The following is a 23,883-nucleotide window of genomic DNA, read 5'->3' as shown; positions in this document are numbered from 1 at the left end:
TCTAGTGGAGTATCCAAGGAATATGCCTTCATCACTCTTTGCATCAAACTTTCCATTTCTAGTATCTTTAAGAATATAGCATTTACAACCAAACACTTTGAAATATTTTACATTGGGTGAGTGACCATACCATTATTTAAAAGGTGTTGCATTTGTACCTTTCTTGACTTGAACTCGATTCAGGGTGTAGAAAACTGTACTTATAATTTCTCTCCAATACTTTAGAGCAACATTTTTCTCCATCATCAATTTTCTAGCACAATCTATCACTAATATATTCCTTCTCTTTGCAATGCTATTCTGTGGGGGAGTTCTAGGTGATGATGTTTGTCTCTTGATTCCTTTATCATTACAAAATGTCTCAAATTCTTTTGATGTAAACTCTCCTCCTCTATCTGATCTTAGGCACTTCAAACTCTTTCCTATTTCCTTCTCAACCTTGGCCAAATACCACTTAAACATTTGAAATGCATCATATTTTTTCTTTAAGAACATGGCAGCCATCATCCTAGAGTATTCATCTACAAAAAATATTATGTATCTATCTCCTTGGTAGCTTTTTACTTCTATTGGGCCACATAAGTCTGTATGGACTAGTTCTAATATTTCTTTGGAAGTGTAGGTTTTTCTTTTGAAACTTGACTTGGTCATCTTTCTTAGTTGACATTGTTTGCAGATGGTATTTTTAGGTTTCTTCAGCTTAGGCAAACTTTTGACTTTCTTCTTTTTGCTGATGCTAATCAGATTATCAAAGTTAACATGACATAACCTTTTATTCCATAACCAAACATCATCAAATCTAACAATAAGATAGGTTGCATCTTCCATATCTAGGTAAAACAAATTACTCCTAGTTTGTTCCCCTTTTCTTATTAGATTTCCATTAGTCTCGTAGATTTTGGCAATTTTGTTTCCAAATTCTACTTTGCAACCTACATTCCCTAACTATGATACACTTAGCAGATTATAGTTTAATCCTTCAACATAGTATGTATTATCACATGAAATTTTCTTTGTAAATTTAATTGAACCTTTTCCTTTTCTTTGACATGGAGCATCATTTCCAAATCTAACATTATTTCCATCATACTGAGTAAAGGTAACATACTTACTTTTATCTCCTGTCATGTGATGTGAGCATCCACTATCTATGATCTATTTGTCATTCTTGTTCACATGGGTTACCAATGCTATTGCCTCATCTTCATCTGACTGATCCCTCATTGCTACATAGAATACCTCATCATCATTGTCATCAGAATATTCTTCTTCAATAATGTATCACTTTTTGCCTTTATCTTTGTAATCTCTGCCATCATCTTCTCTTCTATTCTTGTTCTTGTTGCCTTCTCTATAGTTCTTCTTCTGTGTGCATCTTGCTGAAATATGTCCTACCTCATTGTAATTAAAACAAATGATAGGAAGCTTACCTTTGAATTTACCTTTACCTCTATGAAATCTTCTAGCTAATAGTGCTTCCAATTGTTCCACATCTTCTTCTTTTGTGTAGCTATCACTAGATGCATACTTTACCTTTTTTTTCTTCTTCTTCTTTGGTTTCACATCCTCAGTGTCTTTCAATGATATCTTGGCCTTGAAAGTAGACTCAAGGTTCTTAGGTCTCTAGTTATCAAAATTGGACAACTCAAATGCAATGAGTCTTCCTACTATTCCTTCAAGAGTTAGATGGTTTCTTGGTACACACCTTAACTCTTGGATGGCTGAAACTCTAATAGCATAGATAGGAAGTAGGGTTATTCAATATTTTCTATTAATAGTGTCATATTCTAAATGACCACCCAAACTTCTTATTGCACTTACTACTTCTTTCATTCTAGAGGCATATTGAGTTGCATTCTCACCTTCCTCTATTTTCATGTCATTAAACTTTCCTCTAAGGTTTTTTCTTTTTTCTCTTTGAAATTCTAATTTCCTCCATAGATATTAGTCAGGGCTTTCCACATCTTGAATGTAGAGTCAAATCCCTTGATGTCATCAAATTCAGTTGAGGGTAGAGGCAATCTCTAGCATTGCTTGATTACACTCCTTTTCCTTCATATCTTTTGTAGTGGGTACAACTAGATCAACATGTTCTACTTCAATTGAGGTTTTTGCATGATCACTTATTGATCCAAGATGCAACTTCATTAACTTTTTCCATGCAGTAAATTTATCTCTATTGAGCTTGGGAACTTCTCTCTTAGACATCTTAATCTTCCTACTTCTAGTACCTTTAAACTAAATCAGCAGATGGCTTTGATATCAATTGCTAGAAATGCTTTAGAATAACTGAGAGGGGGGGTGAATTAGTTATTCAAGGTCCAAATGTCCAATTAAAAATTTTTCATCAAGTAAAGTGTGCCCATTAAACTGTTCATGCATCCAAGCTTCAACTTTCTTACTTAGCAAGTTACTATGAATCAACATGCAAGCATAACATATGAAAGATCAACACATAACACAATGATTTACGTGGAAATCCAATTTGGGAAAAACCACTAGTAACATGCTACTCAATTCTCTCTCTTCTAAAGTGGTGCCCTATGAAAAGCCTACCTTGTTAAAGGCTACTCAATTCTCTCTCTTCTAAAGTGGTGCCCTATGAAAAGCCTACCTTGTTAAAGGCTACAACACACTATTAAATGTGACATGGTTAAAGAATTTAACCACCCTATTAGAAGTGGGCCTGGTTAGAGGACTTTAGAACATTCACTTGGAATGCTACCTTGTCAAAGGATTTACAAATGGATATTAAACCAACCTAAGTCCATAGGATTTTACCCAAGTTGACATAATTGTTAGAGAGTAACAACAAAGGCTTTTGACCTAATACAACTCACAACTTAACTTGGAGATCTTAGATATCTATTCAACTCTTCAAATTTTTCCTGGCTTTCAATCTCTACAGTTCTGATAGCTTGTCCTCCTTTCAAGATTTGTCTCCTTGAGTCTAAATGCTCGATATACCAATGTAATCTCCTATATGGCCACTTATCGGAGTAGAGTCTCTGTACTCTATTCTTCCTTATTCTCGATGCCTTCTCCTTGACACCTTTTAACCCCGCAACTCTAACTTCTTGGCCTATGACTCCTTAAATAGAATTTTGGAAATTCTTTTCCTACTCGATTCTTCCCACTTTCAATTTCAGTTCAAATGGATTAGGTAGGATTCAATGAATCTACCCTATATCTTGTTTCTTCTAGAAACATCATGAAGAATCCTCCTTAATTTTCTCAAAAGTGGTTTATCTAAAATTTTGTGCCTCCAACTCATCATCCTTATCCTCCATATAGTTCACAAAATTCAAGGTAACAAACTTGTCAGCTTAGATTTGGCGAATCTTTGACTTTTCTCATAATGCAGTAGCTCGACACTATTGAAATTCTGGTGCTCAGCACATATTGTGTTACTTGACACCTACTACATTTTACTAATGCTCAACACCTACTGTGGATTCACTCAACATCCACTAAGTCTTCTGGTGCTCGAAACCTAAATTTTTCTTGACTCCTTCTGTATCACTTGGCACACACTAGATTTTGCATTTGCTCGACACTAACTGAAAATCTACTCGGCATGAACTAGCTTGCTCGACACTCACTAATGAACTTAGTTAAGCTTTGTAGATAGCCTTGTTACAACTTATACTTCTAAAGTTTCTAAGTGTGGCCAACCTCTATGTCTTCAAGTGTATTATCAATGCATCATTTTACAATTGTCTTAACTGATCTTTGCACTTCATTAAAAAAGTATAACTCAACCTTTCCCTTAGGTACTTTAGTTAGTTCTTGTTGATTAAATCCTCTTTATCAATGAACTAAGTGATAGTGCTTGGATCTTATAAGCAATTGTCATTCCAAAAAATAACAAGTTTGACATCAATGACAAAATAATGATTGAAAAAATTCTATCAACAATCTCCCTCTTTGTAAATAATCTTCTTCATTCTTCAACAATGATCTTTTCAATTAGATTTCCAACACATTTCTGGCACCCATCATGGGGTGAAAAAATCAATTTTCTTGCCTCAACTTTTTATTTAATTTTTGATGTTTGGGTTTTTCTAATGTTCTGTCTATATGATTTAGTGGTTTCTCATACAATAAGATCAATTCTCACATGAAGAAACAAAAATCTCTCTTATAGTTCTACATTTTATCACATGAAAAAGTGTACTCCTATGTGGTAAACAACATATTCTCATACGAGCTAGTGTAGAATTTCATAGGAAACCTAACACGAGTAAATGTAAATTTTAATTTTTAGATTCTATTTTTCATAATTCTATTTAATTTGACACTTGTTTATGAATAATTTGATTTCTAATTTCTTATTTTTGATAGCCTAATAGTGGAATGCAAATTGTTTGTCAAAGATACCTTATCATGAACTCACAAAAAATACTGATAGTTTGATTACAAGAGGGTGAACCCACAATAATGGGTTCCACTTTAGTGGGACGAACAAAAATGAAAAAAATTTCAAAATTTCAAAATTGAGTTTACCATATGTTCGCGCGAACACACTTATTTTTAATCATGTTCGCACGAACATATTTCGTATGTTTGCGCGAACATATGTGATATATATGTTCACACAAACATGATTTTCATGTTCGCGCGAACATAGGTTCACACGAACATGGTAAACGTGTTCACGTGAACATGGTAAACGTGTTCGCGCGAACGCCATGTTCGCACGAACATGCAAAATCACAAAAAATTTAACCTTTTTTCCTTTTTTTCTTTTTTTTTTCTTTTTTGACTGCCATAATTGTAGGAGAATGATCTCCTACTGTAAAATAAAAAATGTCAAAATGTGTTTCTCGGAGCAAGCTTTCCAACGACTATAATTTTATTACATAATTTAATCATTAAGACTTTCAAATATGAGTTTAACTCATTATAGGTTCATTACTGATTGAACATCAACCAACTTTGACACCTCGGGAAAATTAGTAAATTAGGTCAAATTTTTTTTGAAAAATATGGAGGCACTGGCTTATTGAGATACCTTTCTATTAAAAAAAAAAATGGTTTATGATAAATTGACTTCAAATTATCTGTGTCAAACGGAACGTATGTCTGAATTACGGTTCATGTCACTTCAAAACTTCATAAACTATACAATATTCAACAAAAATAAATCAAACCAAATGTAGACACTGGATATTGATGCTAAAAACCCAACGTAAAAAGAATTACTTCATTATCATTTCTAGAAAAAGAGTTATGTGTGTCAAATGGACTGTCACTTTTTAAAATATTGAATTTTATTATGTACCACTTTTTGGAGGAGATAAAAAAATTTGACATAAATAATTTTTTTTTTTTAGATTAAAAAATATGGTTACAAAGTAGGAACAAAGTACTCAAAATCACTAGTTTATGTCATCTTGAAATTATTTATAGTTTTGGAGATATAGTCACTTGAACGTGACCTTTGTTGCAAAAATATTGATTTCAGAGTCAAAATTGGTCAAAAAGTGAAACCCATTATTGTGGGATCACCCAAAACACTTGGTCAAAGATTCACATGTCAAAAAATATATTCAAACCCACTCAAATGTTGTGTCTTTTTAATGCTTTCTTACACACATAGTTTAATAGGGCTTGTGAACTTTATAGTGCTCTAGAGAAAGGAATAGCAGGGTATGCTCTTTGCTACTTGGAAGTGATGCCCAAGAGTAAATTAGAAACCTAGACACATTTTGGAAGATTGTACATGAGAGAGGCAAGAAAGTTAGTGGTTCTCCCTCACAAATATTTTTTTATGGAGAGATGATGAATTCCTTTTAAGAAAATCAAAATCTTGAGAAAAGATGCATTGGGATTGATAAACTATCTCGGTGATGAACATGTTCTGTGTGTTTGGGTAAGGTGACAAGGTAGAGGAGTGTGCTATTTTACCTTTGGGAAAATTAGAAACTTTGCCCCTTGAATTTGAGCCACTAGTCTGAGTCAACCTTTAGAGGGCCTGCCAGAACAATCCAACCTCCAAGAGTGACCCAAGTGAGCACACATCTTTCACCATTGATTCCAACTCACTATAATAAAGAAGATTTGTAGAGTGAAAGACACCAAAGCCATGATAATTTCTTCTTCTTGATTTTGATATCACATATCAAGAAGAGGCTCTATCTGTTGCACTGGGTGGTGCTATCCCTAGTCTTGCTAGTCAAGTATGTGGAGTTATATTTGCTGATGTGGGCTATTTGCCTCAACATTATTCACAAAGCCATTGGGGATTAATGTGAATGGAAGCCAAGTAATTTTTTTAAGATATTTTCTACTTGGTTCACCTCTAAAAAGGGGCATAATCTTTGTGCAAGGAGAGGGAAGAATCTCTCTTGTAGATACTAACCATAGGAATGTACTTGGATGTTGGAAGGTGGTATATTCCCTTGACCCTTGACACAAGGGTGCTCATTAAGTGTATATGTTATTGAGTCCTTGGAATACACTAAAATCATGGGCACCCTCTAGTGGGGTGACACAACTATGTGAGGTGAACACACGTAGATAATTTATGAGAATAAGGTTTTGCTTCCTCTACCATTTTTTGTTATAGGGATAAAAAGTGTCTTTTTTGAATCTTTAAACTATCTAAATCATTCAAACAACAAAAGATCAAGACTTTGCCATCCTTCTGAGTTGCTTTATACTTGGTTGAATTGTTTGTGACTACTACTTGCTTCCCATGTCTTAAAAACAACTATCTACTTACAAACCTACATGATGTCCAAAATCTAAAAATGATGTTAATATCTATCTGAAATTTACCAAACATTGTCAGTCCTCTATTTAGAAACTGCCAAAATCATTGAGAATCTCTTCAAGTATAGTCAAAACCTAACACTATTGTCCTTTTCTCGCTTGTATTTCTACACAATTTTGCATGAGAAAACTATCTATTTGCATTTCCTCATGTGGTTCTTTGCATTTTTTCTCATGCTTTTATGTGAAACCTCATGCAAAAGTTTACCAAAATACTACATTTTGTGTCAAAAACTTGTCATCATATTGTCCTTTCCTCACATGGCTTTGTCCATATTCTCATGTAAGAAAACAAGTCCAGAATTGTTGTTCCAATTTATCACCTGGTTTGTTGTGTTTACTTGTGTGGTTCTTTGTTAATCTTTTCATGAGATCTTGTCCTAAAATTGTCAAAATTTCTCTGCCAGAGATGTTTTCTCACATGTTTATCTATATTTCCTCAACTAGGACTCATTTCCTCACACAATTATGTCAAAATATTTCCAAAATAGTGATCTATTATGAGCTCCCTCGTCAAAACTTGATCCAAGTTTAGTTTGTCTCTAAAACATTTTGTCATTCCTCTATCTACAACAATGTCAAACTCTAATTTCTTGCTTACTTGACAACTTGTGATTTACACATGAATTAGTCTCCTTACTTGGTTGTTATATTCTATTCTCTTATGTTCATTATACCTTGCATCATGATAGTCATAACTATTGGAAATTCTAGCAATTTCTCAGGCTATTTGTACCTAGATATACAACAAACTTACACACTTTGAGAGAACATTCTAGTGTGGTCCTTGATCAAACTTTGTTTCTAGTCATTGACTATGACTATTGCTACAAGAAGTGGAAAATTGTTTACTCCCTATAGACCACAATGTGGTAGAGCTAGAGGTCATTCCCAAGTCTACACATAGTCTAAATCTAGTGAAGGATCCTCATAATCTCTTTCATCTATCAGTCCATATAGTTCTCGAAGCACATTTTCCATAAACTTTCAGAAAACTAGGAATCCCTTACATCAAGAAGATCCTAAAATTCATAGATTTTCTACACCTTTAAAAAAAATGTCTAAATTTTTATTCAAAACACCTTTTCAACAAATACATACTAAAACTGTCCACATTCCTCAAATGGCTGATCAAGATCAAGAAATAAGAGACCATAGTACGAAACGATATACTAATGAGTATGAGGACACTAAGGGGATACCCCTTGAAGACATAGAGAAATGTTGTAATGATAATTAGAAAATGATGGAGATCTTACTCCATGATGAGAAAGATAAATAATTTCTCAAACTTGCTCAAGAAGGAGCAAAACTACCTCAACATTTCAATGTTGAAACAATTATCATATAGGAAGAAGAAAGTGAAACATCCAAGTTACAAAAAAAACTTAAGGCCATGCAAGAAAAATTTGCCCAAATGATGCATGACAAGGATAAACCAACTAAAACTTACACTTTAGACACCCTTTGTTCATCTTCTTTCGACAAAAGTTTGGACATACCTCCTTTTCCAAAAGGAGTTGAGTTGCCCAAGTATGACAAATACTTCCAAACATTTGATCCTCAAGATTATTTGGGGGAATTTAGTGTTTTATCTATGGAATTCATGCAAAATCAAATGTATCTCATGCATTTATTCCCATTAAGTCTAGGTGGTCAAGCCATGAAATGGTTTTCAAGGTTACCTACTAGTATTAAAATATTTGATGAGATTGCTAACCTATTTGTTCAAAAATATTTACACAACATACAATATCAAACTAACATTTGTGATCTATGTCACCTCATACAAAAGGTTGGAGTACCTTTCATCACCTTCCTTCAAAGGTGGCAAAAATTGTACACCAAATATTCACAAAAACTTCATAAGACAAAAAATCGATATCATCATGGATAATCTTTTGCTTGACTTTGTATATAAAATACAACTTCAAGGTCCACACACCTTTAAGACATGATTACACAAGCTATCTGAATAGAGGAATTTATGGTCAAAAAGGGAAAAATAACCCTTCAAAAAGACTCTAAGCAAGGATCAACGTCTAGTAAGGATAAATCCAAGTATGTGAGCAAGAATCGAGAGGTAGTACATGATGGAATAGTTGATAACATTACTCCCAAACCTTCTAAAATGACTTTCAATCTCATAGACAACATTGAATCATCTAAAAATGATGACAAATCTCCTCCCAATAAAAAGATAGTTGGGAACAAAATTAAGAACTAATCTTTGGTTACATGATAAAAATGAGAGTACACACATCTTGGTGAACCTCTAGATGTCGTCTATAAGACCTTGCTATAAAACATGACCATTTGTCCATTGGATAATTCTTGTCCTTATGATCCATAGCTATGACCCCCATGGTGAGTGCATTTTGTAGATACCATCATAATAAGGGTTAGAAAATGAATAATTGCATCAATCTATGTCATAAAGTTTAAGACTTGATTGATAATGGTGAAATCGTTGTGGATGGACATAGTAAGGATTTGGACCATAAGGCTTTTAAGGAGCCATTTCCACATTATGAGAAAGGAGAAAAATCTAAATAGAAAACCAATAACAAGGTCAATTATACATACACTAATGATGATAGTGTGATCAACATGATTGAACCCTTGGACTTTGAACATTGTGATCTTATCAAAATTAAAGGAAAATAGGATAATATGAAACCTAAGAGACCATTTTTCTTAAGAGGTGCTACATATACTACATCTGATTAAGAATAGTCATAATCTTGTGCCAATACTATTACATGTTCTCATGCCAAGATAGTACTTAAAGGCCCTACACTTCCTATTACCGAGGTAGATCAACATAAAGACAAACCTATTTATGGTCCATCTAGAAAAAGTATGAAAACTGCAACATCTTTCGCAATTACCAATTATAGTATCCTTGGCTAATTGAAATGGACAAATGCTTAAATAACAATCTTTGAATTACTCAAAATCTCACCTACTCATAGTCAAATTCTTGACAAATCACTTAATGAGGCAAGCATACCTCAAGATATTTATCTTGATAGGTTCCAATCTATGGTGGGCCACTTGATCTCACCTCAGTATTTATCCTTTTCTGAAGAGGATGATAATTCATTGAGTCACCTTTATAACCAACCATTACACATTGAAGATATGATCCATAAAAAATGTATCTGTTGTGTACTCATCGATAATGGAGTTAGTATAAACATCTATTCTACCACTTTTCTCAAGCAATTGAGTTATTTTGAAGAGTCCATTGATCCTCATCATGAAATAACCATGAAGGCATATGATGAAGTCAGGCATAAATCCCTGGGTCTTGTTGTGTTGCCACTTTGAGTTGGTCTAGTAGAAAGAGATGTTACTTGTCAAGTACTTGACATTACATTAGCATACAATATCTTTTTAGGAAGACCATGGATACATGAAATGCAAGTTGTGCCTTCAACATACCATCAATGTATCAAGTTTCAATTCCAAGGCTCTGAAGTTACCATACCTGCTAATACTAGTTATACTTTTAACATGCTCAAATCTACTAAAAGCTTTGTACCTACTAATAGGGAATCTACAGATCATCATATTGATAAGATGAAAGAAATGGAAAATTCACTCAAGTTGATAGAAACTGGAATAGGCAAGTATCACATTGAACGAATTCTATCTTTGACATCTCAGCCTGAGTCTCCCCATCATTATAGGAGACCATCTAAAGAGAAGAGATCTTTGGTGCTATCACCTTAGACTAAATTCAATGGCACCTTTGTCAAAGCTACTATACCACTGGAAGAGGAAGATGAAAATAGGGCCATTGGGATATGGATATATAGAGAGGAAATTCTTGTGGACCTCATAGAATAGTCTCATGAGATTACTCTCAAAAATTATGGTCTAGGTCTTAAGCTCATGAAACACTCAAGTTACAAAGGAAGTGGTTCGATTGGACGTAATAAGAAAGGCTTGATTGATCCTATCTAAGAACTATCTAGAAGATCTAGTGATACAACATGTCTAGGTTTCAAGAAGATTCCCTTTCATCTAGGGGTTAATAAATTCATACTAGAATCTAGGAGTTCCTTTGAATGTGAGTCAAAAAATAAGTTAGATAATCAAGAGGAAAACTTTGGTGATGAGGATACTTATTGTTATCCAATTCCTTTTGATCTTGCTAAATTTTTTGTAGAACTAGATGATTTTGTAACATGTGTTAGTACTATGGATGTTGATAGTGATTCTTCTGACAACACTACTAATCCTCCCTATATTCAACAAGAAGAAGAAGATTCAAGTCATGGTATAGTTATCCAGTGACTTTTTAAAAATCCAAATGATGAGGGAGAATGGGTTCCTATTACTATTGGAGAATTCTATAGTTTGACTCCATGTAGCATAGGCTCTCAAGAGTATGAATTTGACTCTCTCATAGAAGAAACTATAGAAAAAGACATAGATCAAGTTCATGCTTATGAAAATCAGCTCATATTAGTTGAATAATCTAGGGTTAGGTCAAATAAGTCTCATCCAACTAGTGTCAACAAGTCTTTGATTAATGTCATTAGAACTCAAAGGTATTCAAACACACCTATGGGTGAAGCTACTCTAGGTCTCAAATTACTTGTCAAAGTATTTGATGACTATACTATGAACAACATCAAACTTGCCACATCTCTCTCACTCACCTATCTTGAGCTCATAGACTAGAATTCTAGTACATCTAGTGAAGTCCCTACATTCCAAAATGACTATGCTCTTACCTACTACGTAAATGCTATCGAACCTATGACATCCTCTACTAGTGAATAGAGTGTAAACATGACTGAAAATGACATCAAATATCTTAGTCACACAATAAAAAAGAAAAGAAATAGAAGGTCTGATGGTGAAAACCACGTTGTGGTAGTATCAAAACCCAAAATAGTAAAAATAAAAGATGTATCCAAAGGTGAAAACTTCTCTGAGGTGCCTAAGGATGAGATATTTGATGCACTTCCTAGTCATTTTTAGGAGAGATCATCAGTGTTGATAGAGCCAACACAACCAATAAACTTGGGAATAGAGGAATAACCTCACATGATACACGTTGCACAATCGTTATCTACAAAAGAAAAAGAGGAATTCATTGCATTCTTCCAAGAAAAATAGATAAATTTTGCATGGACCTACTTAGATATGCTAGGCTTAAATCCTAATCTCATTATGCATCATTTATCTATTACACTAGGAGTAAAATTGATCAAAAAATAGCTTAGGAAAATGCATCCTCATGTGACATTACTTGTTAAATTTGAACTAGAAAAACTTTTAAAGACTGGTTTCATCTGTGCTATCGATTATGCTAAATGGATATCCAACATTGTTCTAGTCTCCAAGCATGATAAGTCTATCTGAGTTTGTACAAATTTTTGTGATCTAAACTTAGCATGTCCAAAGGATGATTTTCCAATTCCCAACATTGATATGATAGTGGATATGATAGCAGGATATGAAATGTACTCACACATGGATGGTTTTTCTTGTTATAATTAGATTAAAATTACACTAGAAGACTAGGAGAAAACTACTTTCACCTATGCATGGGTTACCTTCTATTGGAATGTGATGCCATTCGCTCTAAAAAATGCTGCTGCCATATATCAAAGGGTAGTTACAATGATCTTCCATGATCTAATGCATAAGATGATGGAGGACTATGTCGATGATACCTTGGTCAAGAGTACACAACACAACACTCATCTACAAGATTTGGGTACCATCCTAGATTGCATGGAGAAGTTTAGTCTCATATTAAATCCTAAGAAATGTGCATTTGGTGTAACTTCTGGGAAGTTACTTGGCTATATTTTCTCTACAAAAGAAATCAGGGTGGACCCAGAGAAAGTTCAATCAATCATGGAAATGTCTCTGCTTGATAATATTAGTCAAATGAGAGGGTTGTAAGGAAGACTTCAATCCATTCATAGATTCATTTCACAGTTGGTGGATAGGTCACAATCTTTTACAAAGACTCTAAATAAAAGTGTAAAGTATGACTAGAACAAAGATTGTGATTAGAGTTTCATGTAGATAAAATAATATCTTGCTAATCCATCGATCCTAATGCCTCCTATTTTTGGGAAGCCTCTCATTTTGTCTATCTCAGTAATAGAGTCAGCTCTTGGTATTTTTATAGCTCAGGAGGACAAAGATAACAAAGAATGAGCTATCTATTATCTTAGTCATACATTGATTTGTTGTGAAATGAATTGTAGCATCATTGAAAAAGCCTGCTTGGCAGCCATATTTGCTTATCAAAAGTTGAGGCACTACATGCTCACTCACACTACGTGACTAGTTGCCAAAATTGATCCATTAAAGTACTTAGCAAGGAAAATTTAACATGAATATTAGCTCAGTGGTTCATGATATTGAGTGATTTTGTTACTCAATATGTTGAAAGGAAGGCCATCAAAGGACAAGCAATTTATGATCAATTAGTAGAGGTACCTAGGCAAAGTCTTATACCACTAAATATTGAATTTCTTGATGAATCTATTCTAATGCTGACACATCAAACCTGGGTGATGTTCTTTGATGGTTCCTTCACACAACAAGGATCTAGTGTTGGGCTCCTATTCATAACACCATAGAAGTATTTATTTACTTAGGCATACAAGATTCTATTTCCTTGTACAAATAATTTTGTAGAATATGAAGCCTTAATTAATGGCATGAAGATTGTAGTCAAATGGAGAGTAGATGAATTGAATATCTTTGGTGATTAATAGCTCGTAATCAGCCAAGTCAATGATGTGTATCAAACAAAGGATGAGAAGTTGATACCTTATAAATGAATGGTTGATGATCTCAAGAAATACTTTTCTCTTGTCACTTGTTAGTAAATTCCTTGGGCAAACAACAAAGTAGTTGATGCCATGGCTACTCTTGCTTCCATGCTACAGATGCCTAAGAATGATTTTTAACATGGATTCCTGGTGGAAACATTACTCTACCCTACTTATAATTCACTTGAATCCTGGATGATCTATTATATTGTAGGACATGACTCATCTTGCTACCATCATATATACTCTTACCTGTATGACCAAATAATTTTGGTCAATCTAACCTAGAGCCAAAAATGTCACCTTATTCACAATGCATCATGATATGTCATTATTACCAATGAATTGTTTAGGATAGGTCTTGATAGAACACTCCTTAGGTGTCTAGAACCTAATGAGTCTAAGCATACATTAATTGATGTACATGAAGGCATTTGTAGATCCCACTCTAATGGCTTGACACTAGCTTTTAAGCTTATTAGAGTTGGTTATTATTGGATGAATATTGAGCAAGAGGCAATTAAATATGTCAAGTCCTGCAAGAAATGCCAACTCCATGGAAATTTTATTCATGCTCTAGCTAGGGAGCTAAGTCCAAGTATCACGCTTTGGCCATTTCAATAATGGGCCTTTGATCTAGTGGGTTAGATTCATCCATCTTCTTCAAATGGACACAAGTTCATTATTATAGTTATAGAATACTTCACTAAATAGGTGGAAGTAGTCCCTCTTTCTGAGGAAAATGGAATTTTTTTAGCTCTATTCATTCTTAACAACATAATATGTAGGTATGTTGTACCATCTTCCATCATTAATGACAATGGGAGATAGTTTAAAAATAAGGATCTTAAAGAGTTGTGTAAAAAGTTCATAATCATGCAACATTGGTCTTCTTATTATTATCCCTAGATTAATGGTCAAGTAGAATCATCCAACAAGGATATCCTTAAGATCTTACATCACTAGTTAAAAAATTTGGAGTGGGTTGGCACCTTTAGATTAATCCGGCTTTATGGGCTTACAAAACTAGCATTAGAACTCCAATGGGAACAACACCCTTTTCTTTGGTATATGGAGTGGATGTAGTACTTACAATTAAGGTTGAGATCCCTACTTTGAGAATCTCTGTGAAAGGCCTCATTGCTGATGACAACTACAAATTATCTCAACTTCACGAGCTAGAATTGTTAGATGAGTGTCGACAAGTGGCATGCAATCATCTTTGAGCTTACCATAAGCATATGTCTAGGAGCTAAAACAAGAAAGTTAAGCCACATGAATTCCAAGTGGGTGATCTCTTTATGAGAGAAAACCCTAAATAAATAAAAATGAATACATAAAGGGAAGTTTGAACCCAACTATCTTGGTCCATACATAGTTACTGCAGTGCTTGGATTTGGTGCTTACCAACTTTCAATAACTGAGGGAGAATCACTCAAGGAGCCGATCAACACTCTTCATTTGAAGAGATTCTATAGCTCACATGCTTTCAAAAGCTCTTTTTACATACTTAAAAGTCCTAAAAAAAATCATTATCTTGGTGAAAACCTAGCAATAGGTGCCTTGGTAATACCAAAAAAAGTGAAATATTCAAACAATACAAAAAAATCAAAAAAAGAAAAATGACAAAAAAAACTTTGCCAAGAAGGTGAAAACCTGGTAAATAGATGCCTCTTATTTCAAATGCTTCATCCTATAGTGTATCTTCTAGCTCTTGTATAGTTTCTTTCCTTCTTCAATTTTCCACTTTTCCTCATGCATCCATGGATTGAATCTTGTCATAGTCTTGGGGGCAACACCCTACGGTCTTCCAAAAGATCTCTCTCATGTAAGTCACTAGTTGTTCTAACAACATTTGTCTACTGACACTCGCCCTACTACAGAGATTCCTCTTGAAGAATATCTCTTAAGCTTTAGTCACTAGTTGTTCTAACTACATCTATCTATTGTCACTCATCCTACTACAAAGATTCCTCTCGAAGAAGATCTCTTAAGCTTTAGTCACTAGTTGTTCTAACTGCATCTACCTACTGTCACTTGCTTTACTAAAAAGGTTCTTCTCAAAGAAGATCTCTCTCACATCAGTCACCAATTATTCTAACCACATCTATCTACTGTCACTCGCCCTACTAGAGATTCCTCTAAAAAAAGATCTCTTTCATATTAGTCACCAATTGTTCTAACTGCATTTGCTTACTATCGCTTGCTTCACTATAGAGATTCCTCTCATAGAAGATCTCTTTCACGTTAATCACTTGTTGTTCTAACTGTGTCTTACTACTATTGCTTATGTTTCCTACTAAGATTCTTCTCAACAAAAAATTCTCTATGATGTTAGTCACCAATTTTTGTAACTGAATCTATCTACTATCGTCACCCTACTGAAGAGATTTCTTACACATTGTGTGCTAGAAAATGTGACCTGTTAAGAGCATGGGTTAACAAACAAACATTAGCTAAAAATATTGAAAGTGCATCAAAGATTCATCAACATGAAAAGAACAAACATTAACTAATGCTTGCTTGGGTTTTGCAACCCTAAGTAGCTAACAAACCCAATCTTTCAGCCACCTCTACAGCTCAACAAAGGCACCCATAAGAGGCCTTTTTGGTGTGTTAAGATAGGGGTATGTTTGGTGTGCTCTCTCAAACACAACAATAAATGAATCTCTTGAGTGTGTGAGTGCAAGTGTGAATGCAAATGTGGATGAAAATGCACTAAGATCCTAAGCTATGTGGAATAAAGAACACTTCAAGAAATGGCTATGGAGAAAGCCATTCTTGAAAGCATTCAAGAATGAAGATGATATGCAATAAAGGAAACTAAATAAGAAAGTAAGCTGTGGAATGGAAATGCAAATGCATGAAGAAAACTAAATGTACAATGTAAGATGTAAACTAAATCAGCTACCAAATGATTAGCATGAACCTACAAAATCACTATGAGAACTCTACTAATGCAAGCTCAAACTACCATGAAATCTCAAACTATGAATGCAAACTCAAATCTCAGACCAACATGATAACAATGCAATAAAAAATGAGATGCAAATTTTTGAGACAAACCCTCTATTTATAGGCTCAAGAGAGGGCTTGGTGAGGTGGCATCCATGTAGATGCCACATAAGGTGACATGCAAGCCATGCAAATGGTCAAGAATTCAAAGTTTTCTCACACATGTGTGAGGAAACTTGAGAAGAATAGTGGGAGACAAGAGTGTGTAGGCATGCCATCTCACACATGTGTGAGCACACTGTTAGGCTAATGAGGGGGATTAGGGAGATGATTAGGAATGATTAAATGGGATTAGAGAAGAAGTAGGCTTAAGAGGATGAAAATGATAGTTATAGGCTAGGCTCTAGGTTAGGCTTAAGATTAAATTAAACAAAATTTAATTTAATCATGGGTTTAGAGGAATTAATAGAATATGGAGAATTTAAATAAATAAGATTTATTTAAAAAGAAGAAGAGACATGGAGGATCATGTGTTAAATTAATTTAACACATTAGAGCTAGGAGTATTTAAATTAAATTAAAATACTTAAGAGAATGAACTCATTTAATTAAAATAATTTAATTAAATAAGTAGAATAATGTGAGCAATATAATTAATTAATTAATAATTAATTACAATATCAAGGGCAATAATAAAAAAATAATATAGTCTTTATGGACGATTTTAAGTGTCTACATTTTGCCCCTCTTTGATGTGATGTCAGGACAACATCATATCAAAGAAAAGAAAATATAGGTTGCCCCAGAGAAGAAGGGAGTCCAAGGAGTTGTAACAAAGTGATGACAGGGGAGGAGGGTGCCTTCTCGAGGAAATGGGGTGAAAAAGGAATATGTTTTGCACCATTTTCTCGAAAATAGACATAGGAAGGAAAAGGGAAAGAGAAAAGGCTTAAAAGATGACCTTGTATGACTTGTTGGTAAGCTTGACATGAAGCGGGGTGAAGTGGAGAATGATTAATCTAAATGCAACTTAACTACATGAATGCATGAGATTCAGTTGTGTTCATATGGGAGAGCACACCTTATTTTGATTTTGCAAAGGGAGTTATGCATCAAATGCTATAGTAGCATAGATGACAATATTCCTTTGCATGGACTAGACTCTCAACACAAGATATAGGTTTCAAAGTCATGATGGAACAAATGACATATACACACTAGAGAGGTCTGGGCACACCCAAAGTCTTGTTAGGGATCTTGGTGGAAAGTGTGCTAACTCGTTACCCCTAGTGAGAAATGCATAATCATAACTCAAAAACTAACAGAGACGTGCTAAAGAATCATGAAAATAGATCATATTGCAAAATGACCCGTGTAATCAAGTTAAGCCATTCAAATGATAACAAGATATTGAAGATCGAGGTGCACATGGGGAGGCTATCACTGACACACAAAGATAAAATCACCAAAAGACCTTATGACCAAGTAGTCATTTAGTCCAAAATTCTTGCCATGAACTTGATTCTGATAGTGAAATTCATTAAGCTTGTAGAGGAAGGATTCATCCTGTAAGGCAAAAATTGATTGTTTGATTGAATTGTATTGAAATGTATGTGATTGTTCACTGGCAATAGTGTGAAAGGAACAATGTTCTTAAATCACTTAGTCTAAGTGTGAATTTGTGTAAGTTTGTTTGCAATCAATATTTTGATAAGCTCAGTGTCATGAGATAAATAGAAGAATTTGGATAAGATATGATAAGATAAGTGATGAATTGAATTGGAATGGAAGGGGAATGCAAGGGAGAAAATGATAACTGTTTCTCTAGAGAAAAATGTGTTGAATGGAAGACTAGAAATTTGATCAAGGTATATGCAAATAGATGGAAAAATGAAGGATTTGATTATGGAAATGATTTGAATGAAATGATTAGAAGAAGAGAATATGATGAGATTAGAGGAAAAATGAATTGATTGAATGGATTGGAAGACTTAAAAATTGATGGAAGGTGGAATAGAGTAGAACCAATGACAAAGGATAACCAAGGAATGGTAAATGGAGGAAAAGAAACGTGAGTTGGTGGATGAAAGGAATGGTGAAAGGATATGAGGGGCCAAATGATATGGTGTTGGAAAATGTAGAGCCAAGGACCATGTTTCGAAGGAGTCCAAATGCCCCATACCAAGGATATGAAAATGGAAGGAAGTATGGTGGGAAAGGATGCATGAAAATGGAAAGAGGGTGTCAAGGCTAGCATATAGAGTAAGAGAAGGCGTGAACTCTTCCAAAGCATGTATGAACATTTTTGTTTGTTTGTTATGCCTCTAATAGTGATCACGAGCGTGGGAATGAAAGTGGAATGAATAAGGGATATGGGAGGGAGGGTGTGAAAAATGGATAATGATATGAAGGGTATGGATGAAATGGAAGGGAATGAATGGGATAACCAAGATCAAGAACATATGAAAGGGGTATGGAAGTAAATAGGAGTATGGATGGAAAATGGATGAACATGAGAAGGACTATGGAATGAGAGATATGGATAGTATGTCAAGATCAAATATATGAAGGGATTATGGAAGTATGTAGGAAAATGGATGGACAATGTGCAAGGGATATGGATGGATGAAATGAAAGTGAAAGTCAAGATCAAAGATGGAAGTAGATGATGAATGGTAGATGGAAGTATGGAAGATATGTATGTAAGTGTAGTATAGATGGAGCTTGCCCCTAGTGTAGAGTGCAAGTGGAAGAGGAAAAGTGAATGGATGGATAAGTGGAAGAGGAAGGCAATGAATGTATTATAGGAAAATGGAGGGAGGACTCAAGCATCTATTTATATGGATGGTATCCCTTGATTATTTTTTCCTTTCTTTTTTTATTTTCAAGGAATTTTTACGATTTTCTCCTAGATGTTGGTAGGGTAGTGAATGGAGGACAATGACTTATGGAAAGGTTTGGATTAAGGGGGTGGAGTGGGAGGGAGGAAGACATGGTTGATGGATGCTAGGTTGGAAGACTTGTGAGTGAAGGGATGAAGGAGGTAGAAAGATCATCATTGGCATACACCTTTAAGGGTGATGGAAAGGAGGAAAATGTGGAAGATATGGAAGGAGAAAGTTTGGATTTTGGGATATAGGGACCCAAAATGGAAGAAGGAGATGATGGATTTAGATGGTGGATTTGGGTATATAATGAACCAAAATGGATGTGGAAGCCTTTGGATTAGCCAAATTGGATGTCATTTTGAATCTCTCTTTGAGATTCATTGCTACATTAAGTAGCTTTGGTATCCACAAAATTTTTGCATTTTTGATTTTGAGCCTTTGTGGCCTTTTGATTTTGCTTTGGATCAGATTTTTCTTTTCTTGAACATGTCATTTAGAAGGTACATGTTGATCCTTGGGCTTTTGTGGATTTTTGCCTTTATTCATTTTTTCTTTGGCATCCAATTTGCTTACATTGGCCATAGTATGGGTGCATGAAGGTAAATGAGATGGAGAGTGTATGGATGGTGGACATTGGAAAGAATTCAAGGACATGTGCCTTTGTTGATCTTTATTAGAATTATGAGAGGATGAAGTGGAAAACATGGATACGGTGGATGGATGTATGTAGGGGCCCATAATGGATGGAAGGGATGAAGGGTTTGGCGGTGGAACATAAGGACCTATAATGGATGGAAGTGAGGAAGGAATGGGAATATGGATATAAGGTCCCAAAATGGACTTAGAATATGGAGGATGGGAAGCTTTAGGTTTGGATGGAGGAAGTTCAGAGTTGGAAGAAGTGGAAGGTATACCAACATCTTGAGGCATTATTTCTTCAATGGGATACTTATTAGTTTCAACACAAGATGTGAGTCCATGCATATCGGGTTCATGAATGGATTGGATAGGTGTGATTGGATCATGTGGAGGATTAGGATCATGAAGGGGATTGTGTGGGATAATAAGATTTGGAGATGGGGTGGGATCATGAAAGGAAAAGGAATGGGTGCTTTGATCTTGACTTACAAGGGGATCATGTAGTGGAACAAGCAGATCATGAGATGGAGTGATTTGATCTTGACATGGAGGAATATTAGTGGATGGAATGGAAGGAACTTTAGTATGAAGTGGAGGATCTACGGATGTGAACTCTTGAGAGGGAATGGAAGCAGTAATGTGCATGGTACATGGAATGCCTTGATCTTGATTAGGAAGGGGATCATGAGATGGATTAAGAGGGATAAATGAATCTTGAGGGATAAGGCAATGATGGGATGGATAAATGCTTGGATCTGGAGGAGAAGAGGCATCTATAATGTCATGCTTTGGAGGAAGGCCGTGAGATGGAATTTGGGGATATGACTTTGGGTGATTGGCTCTCTTCATTTTGAATTTTACACTTAGCCAAGAGTGATGTGAAAAACCCCTTAAGAGGTGGGGATGAGGTTTTTGGAGGATTAGCATTGTGTGAAGGTGGAACTATGGGTAGGGGATTGCATGGAGGGTTGGGGTTGGATGGGACATGAGGACTATGGTCTTCAAAACATAGGGGAAGAGAACACATGGCATGGAAGGTGGCCCCTTTTTGTTGACTTGCCAAGAGATAATTCTTTAATTGTTCAATTTCCATGGCAAGGGTATTTGTGTTTGAGGAATTGTGTGGACTATGAATGGAATTGTATGTAGGTGAAGGATAAGGAGGTGGATTTCCCTTGTCAAAGGTAGAAGAATAATGATCACAAGATGGATGAGAGTTGTTATGAAATGTTGAGGATGGATCTGATATGCAGGTTGAAAGGGAGGTATATCTCCATATTGACTTTGAAGATCGTCAACCATTTGATTAAGCCAACTCAGATCCATAGATGATAGAGGAAGAGGGATGAAAGATTTGATGATGGATGGAATATGAAGTTAAGACTAGGAGCACCTTTGGACTTTATGTTGATTTGATTTGAAATAGATTGGACTTGAAATTGGTTGGATTTGATTTGATACTGATATTGATTGGATAAGGGTTTGATTTGATTTGATAAAAACCCTATGATATTCTGAACAAGTGAATGTGGGATTTGATGAAAGTCCAGTGTTAATGATGTCTGAAGTAGAATGATTTTATGAAGATTAAATTAGAAGAATATTTGAATAGATGAAGAAAAATTGATTGATTTTGAATTGAAGATGTAAATGAATTGAATTAGAAATTGATTAGAAAAGAATGAATTTGACAAGGGATTGGATTAAGAATCATGAGGACGAGTCATTGGATGATGGAATTGGATCTTGATGTGGATTATGAACCATGATTAGGATGAAGATTAGGGATTTGATTGAATGATTAAAAAAATGAGGAAATGATTTGGATGAATAGAGATGATTAAGGTTTTGAGGAAAGATTTGACTGATTAAGAATGTGATTAAGACAAGAGATGCATGATAATGATGGGATCGACGGATAGAAGAAGTGATGGAGAAAACATGAGCTTCTTTTTGTTATTTCTGAAATTTATTTTGATTTTTTTGGATTTTTGAAGTTTTACGATTTTTTGGATTTTTATCTTTTAAGATGTTTTTGAATTTTTGTGTTTTATAATGTTTTTGGGTTTTTCAAATTTGAAATGCAAAATAAAACAAGGAAATATATACAAGACAAGTTTAGATGGTGTTTGTCCCCTTTGAATGGGGAGGTTTTTGAACATTCAAGCACATAGAACACACCAACAAACCTATAAGGTTGCAACTAGGATGTACAAGGATCAACTAGAGGGTGTCCTCGATATACGCAAGGTACGTGAGGCTCAAATTTGTAGATGAAAGAAAATACTACCACACAGCCAAGGGGAGACAATAACCCAAATCTCCTCCTTCACTTCTCAAAGGTATAAAGTTCTTTGGGGTTGAGCCAAGAGTGACAATATTTTTCTTCCAAGAGAGGTGTCTTTCGATTTACCTCCCAATATTTATACTCTGCCAGAACACTGGAGTTGAGGTCATCCCAAAGGGTGATGAAATCTCCAAGCAGGCCTCCTAAAAAAGAGAAAAACAAGACCACTTATTTCTTGTGCACCCAAGATCACTCGAAGGCGCAAGGGGAGAGAATACGTAAGTGGCCTTGGGGTTTAAAAGACACGCATTCTTTTCCAATGAAGCTTTAGGTTTTTATAATCTACTTTGAAGACACACGTGATTAAAACATGCAAGGTTCTTTCCAACTTGAAATGGTGCCAACATAAATGAAAAATGTGGATTCGTCAACAAGAAAGTAAAGCGTGCGTAAATGAAATGCTGAAAATGAAAGATACTAAAAATAAAATCAATTTACTTTAGGGCATTCAAGAGTGTGTGACTTCATTTTAAGCACCAAATCCAAATGTGTTCTAGCCTAAGCATACATGTCAATTGTCGCTTAATGCATTCAAGATAGCGTGAGTTCTTTTTATGCACCAAATCCAAATGTTTGCTACTCTAAACATGCATTCCAACAAAAGTGTGAGCATTCACAAAAATTTTCTTTTAGGAATTCAAGAGTGTGTTGAGGGTTTACTTATTAACTTGCATCATACATTCAAATAAAAGTGATTAAACATACAAGTTCATTAACCCATTAGTTTAAAGTGATAAGAATTACTACAAACTTCCTTAGTGATAAAAATCACTATTGTTTTTGTTTTAAGTCTTTCAAGGTTAATTCTCAAGAGTAATAAAATATTAAGAAAAACCTACAAAAAAATATGGTTAAGTGTTTAAAATGCTCTCATCTGCAATGCTGCAATAAATAAGTTAATTAGCTTCAACAAAATTTTAAAAATGAAGGCTAACTATGGGAAAATTTCATTTTAACTTTTTTTGTAATTTTTTCTATACATGAATAGGATTAAAATGACATAATTTTTACGAAACCACCAATAGTCAAAATTTGATTTATACTTAGAAAAAAAATAAAAAAATTGCAGATGATAGAATGCAGGCAGAGACATCAAAATGCGTAGACAAAAAACCACGCAGACAACAAAATAGAGTAGACGACAGAATAAAAGGTCACCAAAAAATTGCAGATGATAGAATAGGTTGCCGAAAAATTACAGATGACAAAGCAGTGCAGATGACAGAATAGGAGGTTATCGAAAAAGTGTAGACGACAATCTCAGAGGTGGAGACGACCGTTTAGTGCACCCACAATGCAGACAACAATCTACGAAGCGGAGATGACAAAAAAAAATTTGTAGATGACATAATAGAAATTTTTGTAAAAAAATAGGATAAATGCATAGATGCTAATTTGTGTAGATGCTAATCTGCGCAAACGACATAATGCAGACGACACTGCGTTCAACACAGACGATAAA

This window comes from Cupressus sempervirens, chromosome 10 (genome assembly GCF_028749045.1).
Source record: "Cupressus sempervirens isolate cs-2001-9-10 chromosome 10, ASM2874904v1, whole genome shotgun sequence".
Lineage (NCBI taxonomy): Eukaryota > Viridiplantae > Streptophyta > Pinopsida > Cupressales > Cupressaceae > Cupressus > Cupressus sempervirens.
Note: the sequence above shows the minus strand (reverse complement) of the source record.